The sequence below is a fragment of the Myodes glareolus genome, chromosome 18 (assembly GCF_982192425.1).
Source record: "Myodes glareolus chromosome 18, mMyoGla1.1, whole genome shotgun sequence".
NCBI classification, from domain to species: domain Eukaryota; kingdom Metazoa; phylum Chordata; class Mammalia; order Rodentia; family Cricetidae; genus Myodes; species Myodes glareolus.
Genome location: NC_142043.1, coordinates 24,724,501 through 24,739,316, shown reverse-complemented (window position 1 = coordinate 24,739,316; position 14,816 = coordinate 24,724,501).

Below are 14,816 nucleotides of genomic sequence, written 5' to 3'. Positions count from 1 at the left end.
TCCCATTCCAACAGAGATGAGTGGAAAGTACAAACTGGTGAGAGACCCCATTAGATTCTTACACTAAATTTGACACACTATTCAAGTGTCGAATCAGTTATTATTATCTAACAAGGATCTAATTGTAAAACCCTTATTGAATTTCAATGGAATTTCCTAATGGTGAGCTCTTTGAACATTTGGTGTAAGAATCTGATCTTTTACTAAATGCTTATTTAGAGACTGAGAATACAAAAATTTGCCAATCTGCACAATGTATTACCTTCAAAATAGTACAAATATCACCCCTATAAAGCCTTGGGGAGAATTATATAAGAGGGTGGTGAATGATTTTAAGAACCAAAATCAGGAAGGATCAGAGCAAATCAGTGTCTTCTGGACATGATGAGGTCATTGTATGTATAAAGTCACAGCACCTCTGAGTTGCCTGCAGAAGATCTATACAAGATCAATCAGGTCAATATTCTAACATGGAAAGGGGAAGGAATAATAATCCTCCAAACGTGCAATGATGGACAGTGGGGGTTTCTGGGGAAGATGGAAACAGGTCATTTAAAGAGTGTGGACCCTTGTAGATTGACTATGCTCCAATGGAAGGCCTCATACCCATGAGTACATTGGTGAAAGAATTGAGTCATTAAAAAAACATGTGAAGTTGAAAATGTGTCTGGACATGAAGAATGGATCAGAGAGGAGTTAGGAGGGTATTGGAGAGGGAAATAAGATCAAATTGCATTGGGTTAAGTTCTCAAATAATTGATAAAAATATTATATTTTAAAGTTCCCTTTGGTTCCTTCTCCTTTTTTCATTAAGGTAATTGATACATTCAACAATTTCCAGAAAACGGGAATGTTGGTGTTGTATTGGATTAGTTCACTACACCTAGTAATTTCTTGCAAAGAACATAGCAATTTAGAAACTCCTAATAATGACCCCCAAACACCACTAAATACCTTTTATACAACTTTAATTCCTGGTATCATCTAGAGTTTAACCTCAAATTTTAATTTGTGCAAACTTAGTTTCCAAGGCATATTACAATCTGCTTTTACTGCAAGCACAGAATGGAAACTTAATTTCCCAATTATTTGTACCTTATAATGGAAGCACTCAATTTTCCTGACAATTTCTGCTCTTTGAGTGGCTTTCAATAGCATTTCCTAGGAGATCCTCATCTTAGAATAAAATGTTACATTCAGTGCAACTTTCAATAAAATTTTTAGTCAAACCAATAAAAATGTAATGAAAATTATTTGAGTTAGCTTATATCTTGTATCTATTTTTGAAAAACTTTTAAAAATTAAAATCATTACTATTAAATAATCAAATATATAAGCCAAACTTCATAGCTGGTCATAGTTTTGAGAATAAGAAACTGTGAATGTTCAACTCTAAATTGAGCATCTATATGAGGCCACAGGGAAGGTGAAAAAAGTGAAGGAGGAGAAAGTGTAGAAGGATGGGGAGGACCCACTGTGGAACCCTGCCTTCTGGGCATGACATAGATATTGTAGTCATGAACTCACAGCAGCTGTGTTTATCTACATAAGACCGGAAAAACATTAAGCAAGCAAGAATTCTAAACTAGATGAGGGGAACCTATCCTGAAGAGCCTTTGGCAACTGGTAGTTGGTACGGGAAGGAGATTCAACTTTCTCTGGGAGTATGGCCACTCGTGTGTCCATGGTCCAACAGACAACCCCAACCAATGCACATGTGGACAGAACTGAATGTGCTTGGTCGGTTTTTAAAATATGAGAGAGGAGGAGAAGAAGGAAAAGAAAAAATGAGATAAAGTTAAAAAGTGAACATGTGTGGAAGATCGGGGAAATTGAAGGGTGAATATGAGAGAACTTATTATCATATTTTGCTGAATGCACATATGAAATTTCCAAAACTTCACACAGAGAAACACAGACACACATAGAGGAGGGAAGAGGAAGAGGGTTGAACTATTTTCTTACATATATAATTTTACATTTAATATGTATTGAATAGTTTATTATTTATGCTATTTTTGTAAACAAAAACTAAAATTTAATGATAACTACTAAAAGTGTTCCTGAATTGAAAACTAATTATTTATTATCTAACTTATTTAATAAGACAATTCAACACAAAGACAAAAAGTCAAATGCTGATTTCAGATGTCACAGACAGCTAAACTTTCTATTTATACACATGAATAGATGTATATTTTAGATACGACATAAAAATAATTCAGTCATTATGATAAAAATAGTATTTTTGAAAAGAGGCTAAATTTATTAATAGCCAGTCAGACTCCAGAATTTATGCCACTTACAATATTATATTAGAAAACCAATTCAAACCAGAAACCACATTGATGTCTGTGACCTGTATTGGGACTGTGTTGATGTCTGTGGTCTACACTTCTGCCAGAGAGCATAATGAGGTCCGTGGTCCCTGATGCCAGCAGAGATCAGGTGCAGCCCCAGGGAAACATGTACATATCCATGATGCATGCTACCTCTGGCTGTTATAGGCAAAGAAACATTTGTTGCAGTGTTTTTGATGACTTCAGACTTTTAATTGAAAAAGAGAGACATTGAAGGCTTCTGCAATAACCTCTCTCCCACCCCGTAAAAAGAAGAAAATGAAACAGTCTAGACAGGAAGCCACTGAGGAGCGTTCTTAAAATTTGTGATAAGGTGCTGAGGTGTAGCTTTCCACAGTTGCTGGCTTCTGGTAGTGAGATGAGAAAGGACTCAGTTATCTTTAGGCGGCAGGTCCACTGGGAGTTTGATGATGCAGAAATGAGCATCTGGACAATACATATTATACTTGCTGTATATTTGAGGGGAGGAGGCAAATGTAGGATTGCGAACATGGGAGGTATGGGAAGTGAGTGTGATTCAGATACATTATGATGAAAGGAGAAAAAGGTAAGAAAAGCATGCGTAAATTCTCAAACAATCAGAGAGTCCAGTTTGATCACATGCTCGTTCAGTTCCAGTCCAGCTGGCCTTGGTGAGATCCCATTAGATCAGTCCCACAGTTTCCGTGGGTGGATGTACCCCTCGCAGTCCTGGCTTCCTTGCTCATGTTCTCCCTCCTTCTGCTCTTCATCTGGGCCCGAATGTGGCTGACAATGAGGGCGGACTGAGAAGCCAATGATAATGACACCGGATTTTGATTCTACTGCATGTACTGGCTTTGTGGGAGCCTAGTAGGTTTGGATACACACCTTCCTAGACCTGGATGGGGGGGGGGCTTGGACTTCCCACAGGGAAGGGCACCCTGACTTCTCTTAGGAATGAGGAGCAAGGGAGAGGGAGTGGGGGGGAGGGGGAGGGAAATGGGAGAATGGAAGGAAGTGGAAATTTTTAATAAATAAATAAATAAATAAATAATTCTCAAACAATAGAAAAGAAAGCTATTTTAAAAACCCTGCACTTATTTTAATGTTGTGAAGTTATATTTCTAAACCTTTTCTCCTTCAAATAAGTAAACTATTACTGTAATAGCTAAGCATTATTTTCAATGTTCTACTCTTTGTCTACTTTTCTGTAGAGAACAACTCTATGAATTACCACACACACACACTATGCAGTATGCTTAGGTAGATCTATAGATAAATTGTGGTTTATCTATTGAACTTTTAGTCTATTGAAATCATTTAATTCTAATTTTACCTTTCTAACATATTTCAATAAAGATATTATGTTATTACTCAAAAAAGAAAACGATTCAAAATATTTTTCATATGCATATTTTATTTTAATTTTTATAGAACTGTATGTAATCAAATAAACTTGATTGAGTATATTTTAAAAGAAACAGCTAAACAATAATACAAAAGAAATGCATGTACGTATGTGTATAAAATATTCTTGGTGACTTTTCTTTGTTAGGTTATAGTAAAATTTAATAAGTAAGAAGTCTGGACTGATGTGCGATTTCTCTCTGTATGCTGGGAATGTCATTGACTAATAAAGAGACATTAATTTTTCTTTTTGGAGACAGGGATTCTCTGTGTAACAACCCTGGCTATCCTAGAACTTGCTTATGGACCAGACTGTCCTAAAACTCATAAAGATCAGCCTGCCTTTGCCTCCCAAGTGCTGGGATTAAAGGCATGGGTCACCACATCCAGGAAACATTAAAATATTTATATTATTTCAATGGATAGCTTGGTTTCCTCTCCAGGAAGGTCAACAATGACTTTACTTAAATAATTTCAATTAATGGTATTTCCTCTCTTAGTAGCAGATTTAATCAAATCTCTTGGCAGTTACAAGAGGGTTAACCAGTTTTCTGTCTAGGATCAGATAGGTCAGAGTCACCCAGGTGACTTCATAAAAAATCTAGTGTTAGCATTTCTGATGTAGTGGATATTGGGAAGATAAATAATACCACTGTTTTATCAAGTAACAAGATGTAATGACTTACTTTTTTGTTGAAGCAATCTAATATATTACAGAGTGATGATATACAGTTATACTTTAGAATGCAATAGATATAAATATCCGAGTAGGAATTTTTTGGAAAATTAGGATAGAGTGAAACGGCCATCTAATTTTGGTTTCTCTTCATTCTACAGACATTTGACTGAGTAAAATTAGAGTAGTCACCACTGGCTTGTATCTCACCTGCTTTATTTTTGTTTTAGATTTATTTATTTTATTTTTTATGTTTCAGTATTTTGCCTAGATGTATAATGTGAACCAAATGAGTGCCTGGTGTCCACTAATCTCAAAAGGTTTAGAATTCTCTGAAACTGGAGATACAGATGGTTGTAAATGCCCATGAGGTGCTAGGTAGAACCCATGTCTTAGGCACGATAAACCAGGGATCTTAATTATAGAGTTATTTTTCCACCTCCAGTTATTCTGCTTTAAAATTAGCAACTTGAAAGCCAGGCAATGGGGACACATGCCTTTAATTCCAGCACTCTGGAGGCAGAGGCTGGCAGATCTCTGTGAGTTTGAGGCCAGCATTGTTTACAGAGTGAGTTCCAGGACAGGCTCCAAAGCTACAGAAAAACCCTTTCTTGTAAAAAAAAAAAAAAAAAACCGTCTTGTAAAAAAAAAAAAAGCAAAAACAGAAAACAAACAAACAAAAGGAACTGGAAATACACTTTTACACTTTTTTCCTGAATTTAAACTCTTGAGAACAACTTGGAGTCATGATAAAGTATACATCCAGACAACAACAACAAAAATCAGAAAACCAATTGAACTTAGGCAGAGTAAATAAACTAAGACAATTGTGGTACCTGAGGAAGAAAAGGAGCCCTTCACCCTGTAATCTGTTTGAAGCCTTTTGTCATCTGAGAAGCTGGAATTGCAGAACAATTAGCAATTGTGTGAAGCTTCCCCCCACTTTCCCAGCAGTAAGCCAACCTTTTTCTAGAAATCCCACCAAGAACACCATTTATAGGGAAATGGTTTCCGGTCAACTTTTCAGTCAGTCAACTCTCTTGATCCACCAGACCACAAATAATGACACCGAGACTTATTATTAATTATGAAAGAGCAACCTTATCTTAGGCTTGTTCTAACTAGTTCTTATAATTTAAATTAAGCCATATTTTTTAATCTATTTTCTTCAATGAGATTTGATAAACTCATCTCTGTACTGTCCATTCTGCTTCCTTCGCATCTAGCTGGTGATTCTGCCTTTCTTCTTTCCAGAGTTTTCTTTCTGCCCGGAAGTCCTGCTTATTATCTCCTGCCTAGCTATTGGCCACTCAGCTTTTTATTTTATCAGTCACAACAAAACATCCGTATACAGTGTACAAATATCCAGAAACAGACAGATAATATAGTAAAGCACATCTCCGGTTCTAATAGTTTTTAAGTTGTATTTCCTCAGGTTATAAATCCACCCAAGGCATTTGTATAGCCATTTTATAATCTTATTTACTAGCAGAGAAAGAAAAAAAAGGGGGGGGGGGTGGTAAAGAAGAGCCATCAAAATGGAATACAGGAATATATCAAGACACTTCATTACAATTCTCTGCTGAGAAGTCACCCCTACACTAAGGTGTGCTTTCTTAGTGCCTTTCTTTTAACCATAGTTCTCAAAACTCTTTGTCAAAATATCTTCAATAAATCTCTATCTTTCATAGTGGCTATTCTTGAAATTCCTTCCTCTATTGAATCCTTGAATCTCAATTTGTTTTGAGTCAAGATCCCAGAAAGGTTGAAGGAACTACTTTGGGTCCTGAGAGTGACATTCTGTGCTGTACCTCTGTTCCACTCACTGCTGACAGGAGCAATTTAAGGGCTTTTTTTTTTCTTTACTTAAAAAAACAATCTCAGCTTACTTTGTTGATAAATCAAAGTTAGGAAACTTGGAAATAAACTGATGCTTTTAGCTGTGAACATTTAAATTCAAATTTGTAGTTCTGAGACAAAGTATAATGGACAAAACCTTGATGAAATGAATGCTTGATCATGGCTAATATTAGAGCTTAATTTAGATGTTTTTCTAAGTCTATCAACTACATTTAAAAAAAAATTCTTAAGACAGGGTTTCTCTCTGTAACTGCCATGTCTGTCCTGGAACTCACAGAGATCTGCCTGCCCCTGCCCCTGAGAATTGGGATTAAAGGCATGAACTATCACTGTCCCGTTCAGCCACTTAAATTTTTAAATGTGTGTGTGTGTGTGTTGTTTGTTTTTTCTTGTGTTTTATTTGTTTGTTTGTTGTTTTCTGAGACCAGGTTTCTCTGTGTGCAGCCTTGGCTGTCCTAGAAGTCACAAAGATCTACCTGCCTCTACCTCTCAACTGCCAAGATTAAAGGAATGGGCCACTCTGCCTGACTTTGACTGTATCTCTAATTTACATGTGGTTACCTGCTTGACTAGTCTGGCTGGCCAGTATCTTTCACAAATCTGCGTGGTTTTGTTTGCAATGGGCTTACAAATGTCTGGCTTTCTACATGGGATCTGGGGATCCTAGATTAGGTTTCCATATTTCGTAGACCAAAACTAAGCATTTTACTGAGAGAGCCATTAACCATGTCCATTTTTTTTTTAAATTAAGATACAGTCTTGGTCTCATTTATCACAATCTGTGTTGGTGGAATTTTAAGTTCTTCCAGCCAGCTCCCATGTAACCACACAGAGACATTTTATTAATTATAAATGATCATCAGATAGCTTAGACTCATTACTAACTAGCTTTTACAACTTAAATTCGCCCATATTTTAATCTATGTACTACCACATAGTTTAGTACCTTTTTACAATACTGCAGGTTCATCTTGCTTCTTCCAGGGTCTCCTGGGACTGCATCTTTCTTCCTCCCAGTGAGCTTTCTCTCTGTTTGCAAGTCTGGCCTAACCTCTTCCTGCCTAGCCATTGGCCATTTAGCTCTTTATTAAACCAATGAGAGCAACACATCTTTACAGTGTACAAAAAGATTGTTCTGCAACAAATCCGGCCTTATACTCAATGGTGTAGTCAAGGATGTTCTTGCAATTCTGATCATCCCGCCATTTTTTCCAGTCTTCCTATACCATCATGCTAAATATATATGATGGTAGGAAACATAACCTGGGTTTGATCCCTAGTTCCTATGAAAGGAGAGAACAAACTTGTGAAAATTGTTCTCTGACCTCCATACATGTGCTGTTGTACACAAAAGCACACACAAGCTCCTCACCTCCACACAATTAATAAATGAAAATTTAAAAAATAATGCTTTGAATGCATATGAGAAATATTACCAAGCAAATTGTCCTACAATAGTCTTGAAATTTCTAATAAAGTAATTTATTGCTTAATCAAAGATTAATGTGAGTGAAATAAATTATTGTGATAGAATTATATGTAAATTATTGTCAAATAGACCAAGGCAATGGAAGAGTTGCAGTACTTGGAACATGAAAGGTAGAAAAATATTAAAGATGATAAAAGACAAAAAGCAAGGCTACAAAAAGATGGATTTAATAAAAACAAGAATTTCAAATTAGAATCACAAGGGTCCTGAAAGTTTCCTATTTCCATGGTGTAGAAAGTTTTTCGGGTAATAGAAGACAGAAGAAAAGAAAGAAGTATTACTTAAATTCCTCCTGAATACATGAGGGAATAATTTTTGGTATTAAAAATATGAGCCAATAATGGCTGTGAGTGAAATGTTAATCAATAAGTCACAAAAGAATAAAAATTCCCCTTATTTACTTCATGTTCATCTTAACATCTATCTTGGCCCTAAAAATGTATTAAGTTTGAAGAGATTGAATGAACTTGAAGAGACTGAATGTTCTTAAGAAACTTTCTAATAATCTGAAAGATTTTCTGAAATAAGTGGGAGAGTATAGATGATAGATATTGTATTTATTTTAAAAGGACACACTTATTTATTCAAATCATAATTTAATAAATACAGAATTGTATCTAAAGTTATGGAATAAATATTAAATTGTGATTTGTGAATTTACAAAAAAAGCAAAATGAAGACTCCCAAAATCCAAAATAGATATACTAAAAAACCACACCGTTATCCCCAAGTCACTGCTGTTAATATAGAAAAGAATTCAGGGTACCATGAAGTGAATATACTACTTCTTATTATGAATTTAATGTATTGTTTCATATTTCTGCACAAAAGGAAGTAAACATAGGTTAGTTGATTAGCAACATTCTGTCACAACTTCATGGCTGGCTATTAGTGAACTCAACGGAAAATGCTTACTGGGAACTGTCCAAAATGATTGGGTATATCAGACAATACTGCTGCCTTCTAGAAATTAGCATTCTAATTGAGAAAATGTCCTACTTTTGTTATTGTCGGGGTAGCGGAGCCTGATGCACTTAATGCTGGCCACTGACATGAGAAACATATCCGATGTCCAGGCAGCACTGATTATGGCATGATACCACCAGGAACTAACAAATCAAGGACTCACCGTACCCCATACATTTTAGCTCTCCCTTCCATTGAGCAACACAATTAAATGAACACGTAGAGGCACTGTTTCCCTTCCCTGAAGTTCTTACCCTTTCCCCAGTACTTGAATTCATGAAAACTTATCGACAGACAAATAACTTCAAATATGAAGCTGTACCAATTTTCAGACACAGCCTTTAAAATACAGACAGAGTTTCCCCCTTGGTTTTGAATCCCTAACTGCTGGGAGACAGCCACAATAATATTAGCAAACCAAGCATCCCCATGGACGGACCCATATAAAGAAGTCCTAGCACATCTTGCGGTATGGGCCTTATTGGTCCTCTAGAGAACAACTAACACCAAGAGAAAGTCAGACAAGCAGCCATCCGGGACATAAACTCCCAGATGTCACAAGACAAGCCAGTCTATCAGCAAAACACTTCCTAATTTGAATATTTGAGATAAAAACAAATGACTGGTGGGGTTTGCTTTTTGGTTTCGTTTTGTTAAGATTTTTATTTATTTATTGGGTATATAGTATTCTGGCTGCATGTATGCCTACCTGTCAGAAGAGGGCACCAGATCTCATTATAGATAGTTGAGAGCCAACATGGTTGCTTGGAATTAAACTCAGGACCTCTGGAAAAGCAGCCAGTGCTCTTAACCTCTGAGCCATCTCTCCAGACCCATGACTGATGTTTTAAGTCATACACACACACACACACACACACACACACACACACACACACACACAGAACTTACTTGTCCATGGAAGCAAGTTGATATTTTATGTTTTTATTATTTCAATATAAACCAGCAACAAGCCACAAACAAAAGTTCTGATCTATTGTATTTCTATGAGAAGTATGATTAAAAATTTCATTTGTTTCAAATTCTCCCATTTTCCTCCTTGGATATAACTTATTAGAGGTAAATTTATAAAGAATATTGAACAGCGGGTAAAAGGGCCTAGACAAAATCTATGTCATTTGAAAAAAATACAACAATGAAAAAGGAAATAATTAGTAATTATATTTTTGTTTGATGTGGCAGAGTTATGCTGCCTGACTCCATTTGAAGAGGCAACAAGAGAATAGATAGGAAAAAGTCTATAATTTAATTGATGGAGAAGGAGAAGTGGAGGAAGAAAGGTACTAAGGTGGTTGGGAGGGAAAAGGAGGCTGGGGGAGAGACGATAGATGATAGATAAATAGATGTTAGATAGATAGATGATAGATAGACAGATAGATAGATAGATAGATAGATAGATAGATAGATAGATGATAGATAGTAGATGATAGATAGATATAGATGATAGATAGATAGATAGATATTAGATAGATGATAGATAGTAGATGATAGATAGATATAGATGATAGATAGATAGATAGATAGATATTAGATAGATGGATAGATAGATAGATGATAGATAGTAGATGATAGATAGATATAGATGATAGATAGATAGATAGATAGATAGATAGATAGATAGATAGATAGATGATAGACATTTTAAAGAACCAAATATATAGGTAATAGTAGGTCTTTTTGTTTATTTTGATTTCCAACCTTTAGCACCATGAGTGAATAGACATTATTGAAGACAACAAGTCTATGAAAATTTATGGTAGCACAGAAAACCATGACAGAATAGGTAACACTTTTCATTAAAAAGATATTTGGGTGAGTAAGCATATTTTCATTATTAGCTAATAATAATAAGTAGATAGAGGACTTAACAGCAATTCTATTGCTGAATTGAAACACCACACCCAAGAGCAAGTTGCGGAGGGAAAGGTGCCTTTGGCTTAATCTTTCCCAGCACTGTTCATCATGGAAGTCAGTCAGGAAGGAAACTCAAGCAGGGCTGGTACCCCAAGGCATGAGCTGATGCAGAGACCATGGAGAGTTGTTGCTTACTGGCTTATCCATCATGGCTGTCTCAGTCTGCTTTGCTATAGATTCCAGAAATATGAGCCCGACAAAGGGCTGAGCCCTCTCTCACTAATCACCAATTAAGAAAATGTCCTACTGGCTTGCATACAATACATTTTTTTTAAATCGAGGTTCTTTCCTATCAGATGACTTTAGCATGAGAAAATAAAATGGCATAAAACTATCCAGAACAATAAGTGTAATATTTCTTGAAAGACTAAAAATGAGCCTCCTCCCTTTTTTGCATAGTGAGTTTTTCTTCTTACCCTAAATCTTTTGTTTTGTTTTGTTTTGTTTTCAAGGCAGGATTTTTCTGTGCAGTCTTGGCTGTGATTCTTGCTTTAGAGACCTAAGAGATCCAAATATGAGGAGGTTGTGGATTCTCCAACTGCAATTCCAGAGAGTTGCTGAGACCAGGCAGCGTGTAGAAGAGGTGTCCCTGAATGAAGACTCTGAGAGGGCAAGAGGCCTCATTAGGGCATTCCATGAAGCTACCCTCATGTCGTTGAAGGTTCCAGAGCCATGGGATAGCTGCAAATTAACGGTACATACAGTACTGAGTATTTAGTTCTGGTGTCCAAAAGAATGGAAAAGGACTATCCTGATACTGTGATACTTACCCGTGGCTCACTATTACAGAAGACAGGTGTGGTCAGGTCAAGGGAGCCCAAGTAGCCTCAATAGTCCATGGCCAGACCTAGAAGGTAGGTTTGGGAGTTGTTTGGGACTGATGTCTCCATGCCACAATGTGCACAAGAACAATTAATAGCCCAATGGCCTTTCCCATAGTACTTCAGTCACGGTCTTGTGGGACCAATATTAGGATTAGGACATGGCTGAGCCCAATGTCCACTTTTACCACATTTGAAACACTGGCCTGGTGGTCCTCGAGCCTACGAGGGCAAGGGAGCATCACAGGCAGGATGGTCAGTCGCCTTGGCCATTGGACGGCTGTGGTCAGCATTTGACATTTCTGTCTAAGGTTCTTATCATGCCTTGCATGGTACAACTTAAAAGCTAGCAATAAGATTTCTGCCTGTGGGGTCAAGGGACCTTTCTCCAAATACTTAAGTTTAGACCTAGTGTCATGGAAGCTCTGGGGAAAGACATGGGTCATGAGGAGCTGTTTGCCCTATGTGGTCTCTGGATCTAAATTACTATATTGCAAGAGAGCCTTTGTGAGGCATTCTAAGAATGCAGATGGATTTTCATTTGTATCCTGAACAACATCTAAGAGTTTATCAGAGTTCACTGGCCTGAGGACAGTCTTATGGAGATCCACCAACAGGCAAGTCATAAACCAGTCTCTAGCTAAAATACCACCTGAGGTGTTAGAATAGTGGTATGGATCCTGCTCAGGGACTTCCTCTCCCCCAGGGCTGTGTACTGCATTAGTCTGGTGAGCCTCATCTGCATGTACTCTGGCCTGCATTAGTCTGGTGAACCTCGTCTGCATGTGCTCTGGCCTGCTTCCAAATTTGCCTGCACTCCTCAGTGAGTAGGTTATTAGTTGGGATCATAAAAATATCATGAAAGGTGAGACTGTAAGATTGGGTAATGTATTGGAATTGTTTTATGAAAGAGGTAGGATTAGATGTTTAAGAACCCAGTTTTTGCTCTATGTGAGAGAGTTCTGAGAGCAAGAAATGAATGTGTACCTTGACCAGCACATCCACACCACCTACCTCTCGCAAAGGGAGAACTGTAGTCTGTTTGATTTTGTCACGGTTCAGTTCTTTAGCAGCACACACGCACGTGAGATGAGGGGTAAAAGTGGGTGCTAGAATCAGGAAGCTGCTGTGGCTTGGCACCCAAGAGGAGGAAGGATACGGGAGGATAGGGGCTGATGGAGCAGTTGGTATGAAGGGGAAGATCTGGAGAGATAGAAGTAGCTCTCTGTTGAGGGCAGAAAGATGGAGGTTTGTTAGCAGGGTATAGAGCAGAAGCGGGGTGTTCCTCTGGCTTAGATGGCATAGCCAGGAACATGTGAATGGGTGAATAGCTTGCAAGGACAGAGGGCTTAGAGCTTAGATAGAAAAAGGCTTGGGTATAAGGACAGTCTTCCCATCTTCTTGTGTGCTGATAAAAGTTAGAAAGCTCCCGTTGAATATCAGGATCTAAAGTGCCGTTAGGCAGCCACTTTAGGTTAATATCTAAAGGATACTTAGGCCATTTCTTAGTACAAAGGCGAATAAGCTTGGGAATCTGTAAGTAAGGCATTAAGCTTTGAGGTTTTAGGTCTCTAATAGACATCCCAGAGGGGAGGTTGGACTGATAGTTTTTGAGGGTTTATTTGCATGGCTAAGAATGTGAGTAAGGCGAGGACCCAATGGTAATTAACCATGAACATTTTCTGGATAAAGCGAGGGTCGAGGGCTAGGTCAAATCAATTCGAGACCCATCAGTACAGGAATTGAGGACTGAATAGGACTGCTTCGAGCAGACCAAGAGAAGGCAACAGTCTGAGAAACAAGGACAAAATTTTGAGCAGCAAGGAGCAGAATCTTCGTCCTTAGCTGTGGGTAAAAACCAGAGATAACTATCAGCCAATAGCTCAAATGTAGCCTTGAAGGCCATGGTTGAGGGCATTCTGCCTCCTTCTCGGAACATCAGAGGATTGCCAGGAGTTCAATGATCAAGTCCTTGGGTTCGGAGAAATAGTTATGATGACCAGAAGGGAAAAAAAAAATCACCAATCTAAACTGCTGGTGTGTGTAAAAGTCGGCAAACAGATAGATGGAATGTAGATCGTTGTGTAGAAACCTTGTCCAGGATCCTGGTCCCAGGAGTGGGTGGGCGGGAGAAGTTAGGAAGTCTCAGCACCACTAATGTTATTTATAAAAGGGTGACCTGAGCCTGGTGCCATGAGGGGCGGGGGTCCCACTATTGTTCTTTAAAAGGCGGGTGTGTTCCCTGGCAGGCTCGCAGAGCAGCCGCTAGTCCGACAAGGATGACTGTGGGTCCCTGCAAGATCTCCAGGGTGGCAGGCTGGTCCCGCCATGCGGCGAGTCATGCGGGCGGGTACAGCGGATGAAAGGCTCACAGGACATAGTATTACTTAAAAAAGAGGGAGACATTTATTACTTAAAGAAGAGGAAAACAAAGAAACATGAAGAGAAACATAGGGAGAGACAGAGACACGTGTGCATACGCCAAGAGATGGGGGACATAAGAGAAAGAGTTAAGATGGCGGCGAGGGAGGTCAGAAGTGGCTGGGAGTGGGCGTGGTTAGCTCTTAAAGGGACCAGACCCAAAGAAATAACACCCACAAAGGGCAGTAGTGGGTTACCTGAGGCGTCGGCGGGTCCTCTTGGTGGATGGGAGACCGTGGCAGGTGGGAAACATCCAGATACTTCATGCAGAGAGAGTTGGGTTATAGCATTTATTTAGTGGGTTACAGAAGGAAGTGGAGAAGGGAAGAAGGGAAGAAGGGAAGGGAGGGGAAGAAGAGAAACAGAAGCTGCATCTCCAGAAGAAGAACAGACAGAAAGAGAGAAACACACTTGCACAGGCCTGAGGATGTTGGTGCAGGAAGACAGTGTGGAGCATGGCTGCCTAGTGCATGTGCACAGGGACTTATGTAGCTGTGTCATGCATAGATCACATGACCATGCTACATGTAGGCCACATAGTGATTGAGGGCCCTGGGTGGCTATGTAAGATGCCTGAGAACTTAATGTCACATGTGTGGCCCTGGAACATGCAAGTGCCAGACCCTGGGGTGGTTAGACATTTTGTCAAAGTTCTGGGTGACTGAAATGATAACAATCAGGATTTAAAATTCCTAAGGTGTGCTCAGGTTCATTCACAGTAATATTTGTCTAGCTTCCTCTTTGTTCACTTTAAGCTTTAACTATTTGGATAAACAAAGCCATATAAAAAATTGAACTATTTTCTAACGGAGTGTTTGATACCCCAAGAATGTCCTTTTCCCAGGACTAGGCAAAAGTCCCCATTCCTTTGCTTGCTTTAGCAAAGTTTTTGCTTGCTAAAAAGAGAGTCATTATTTCTACTT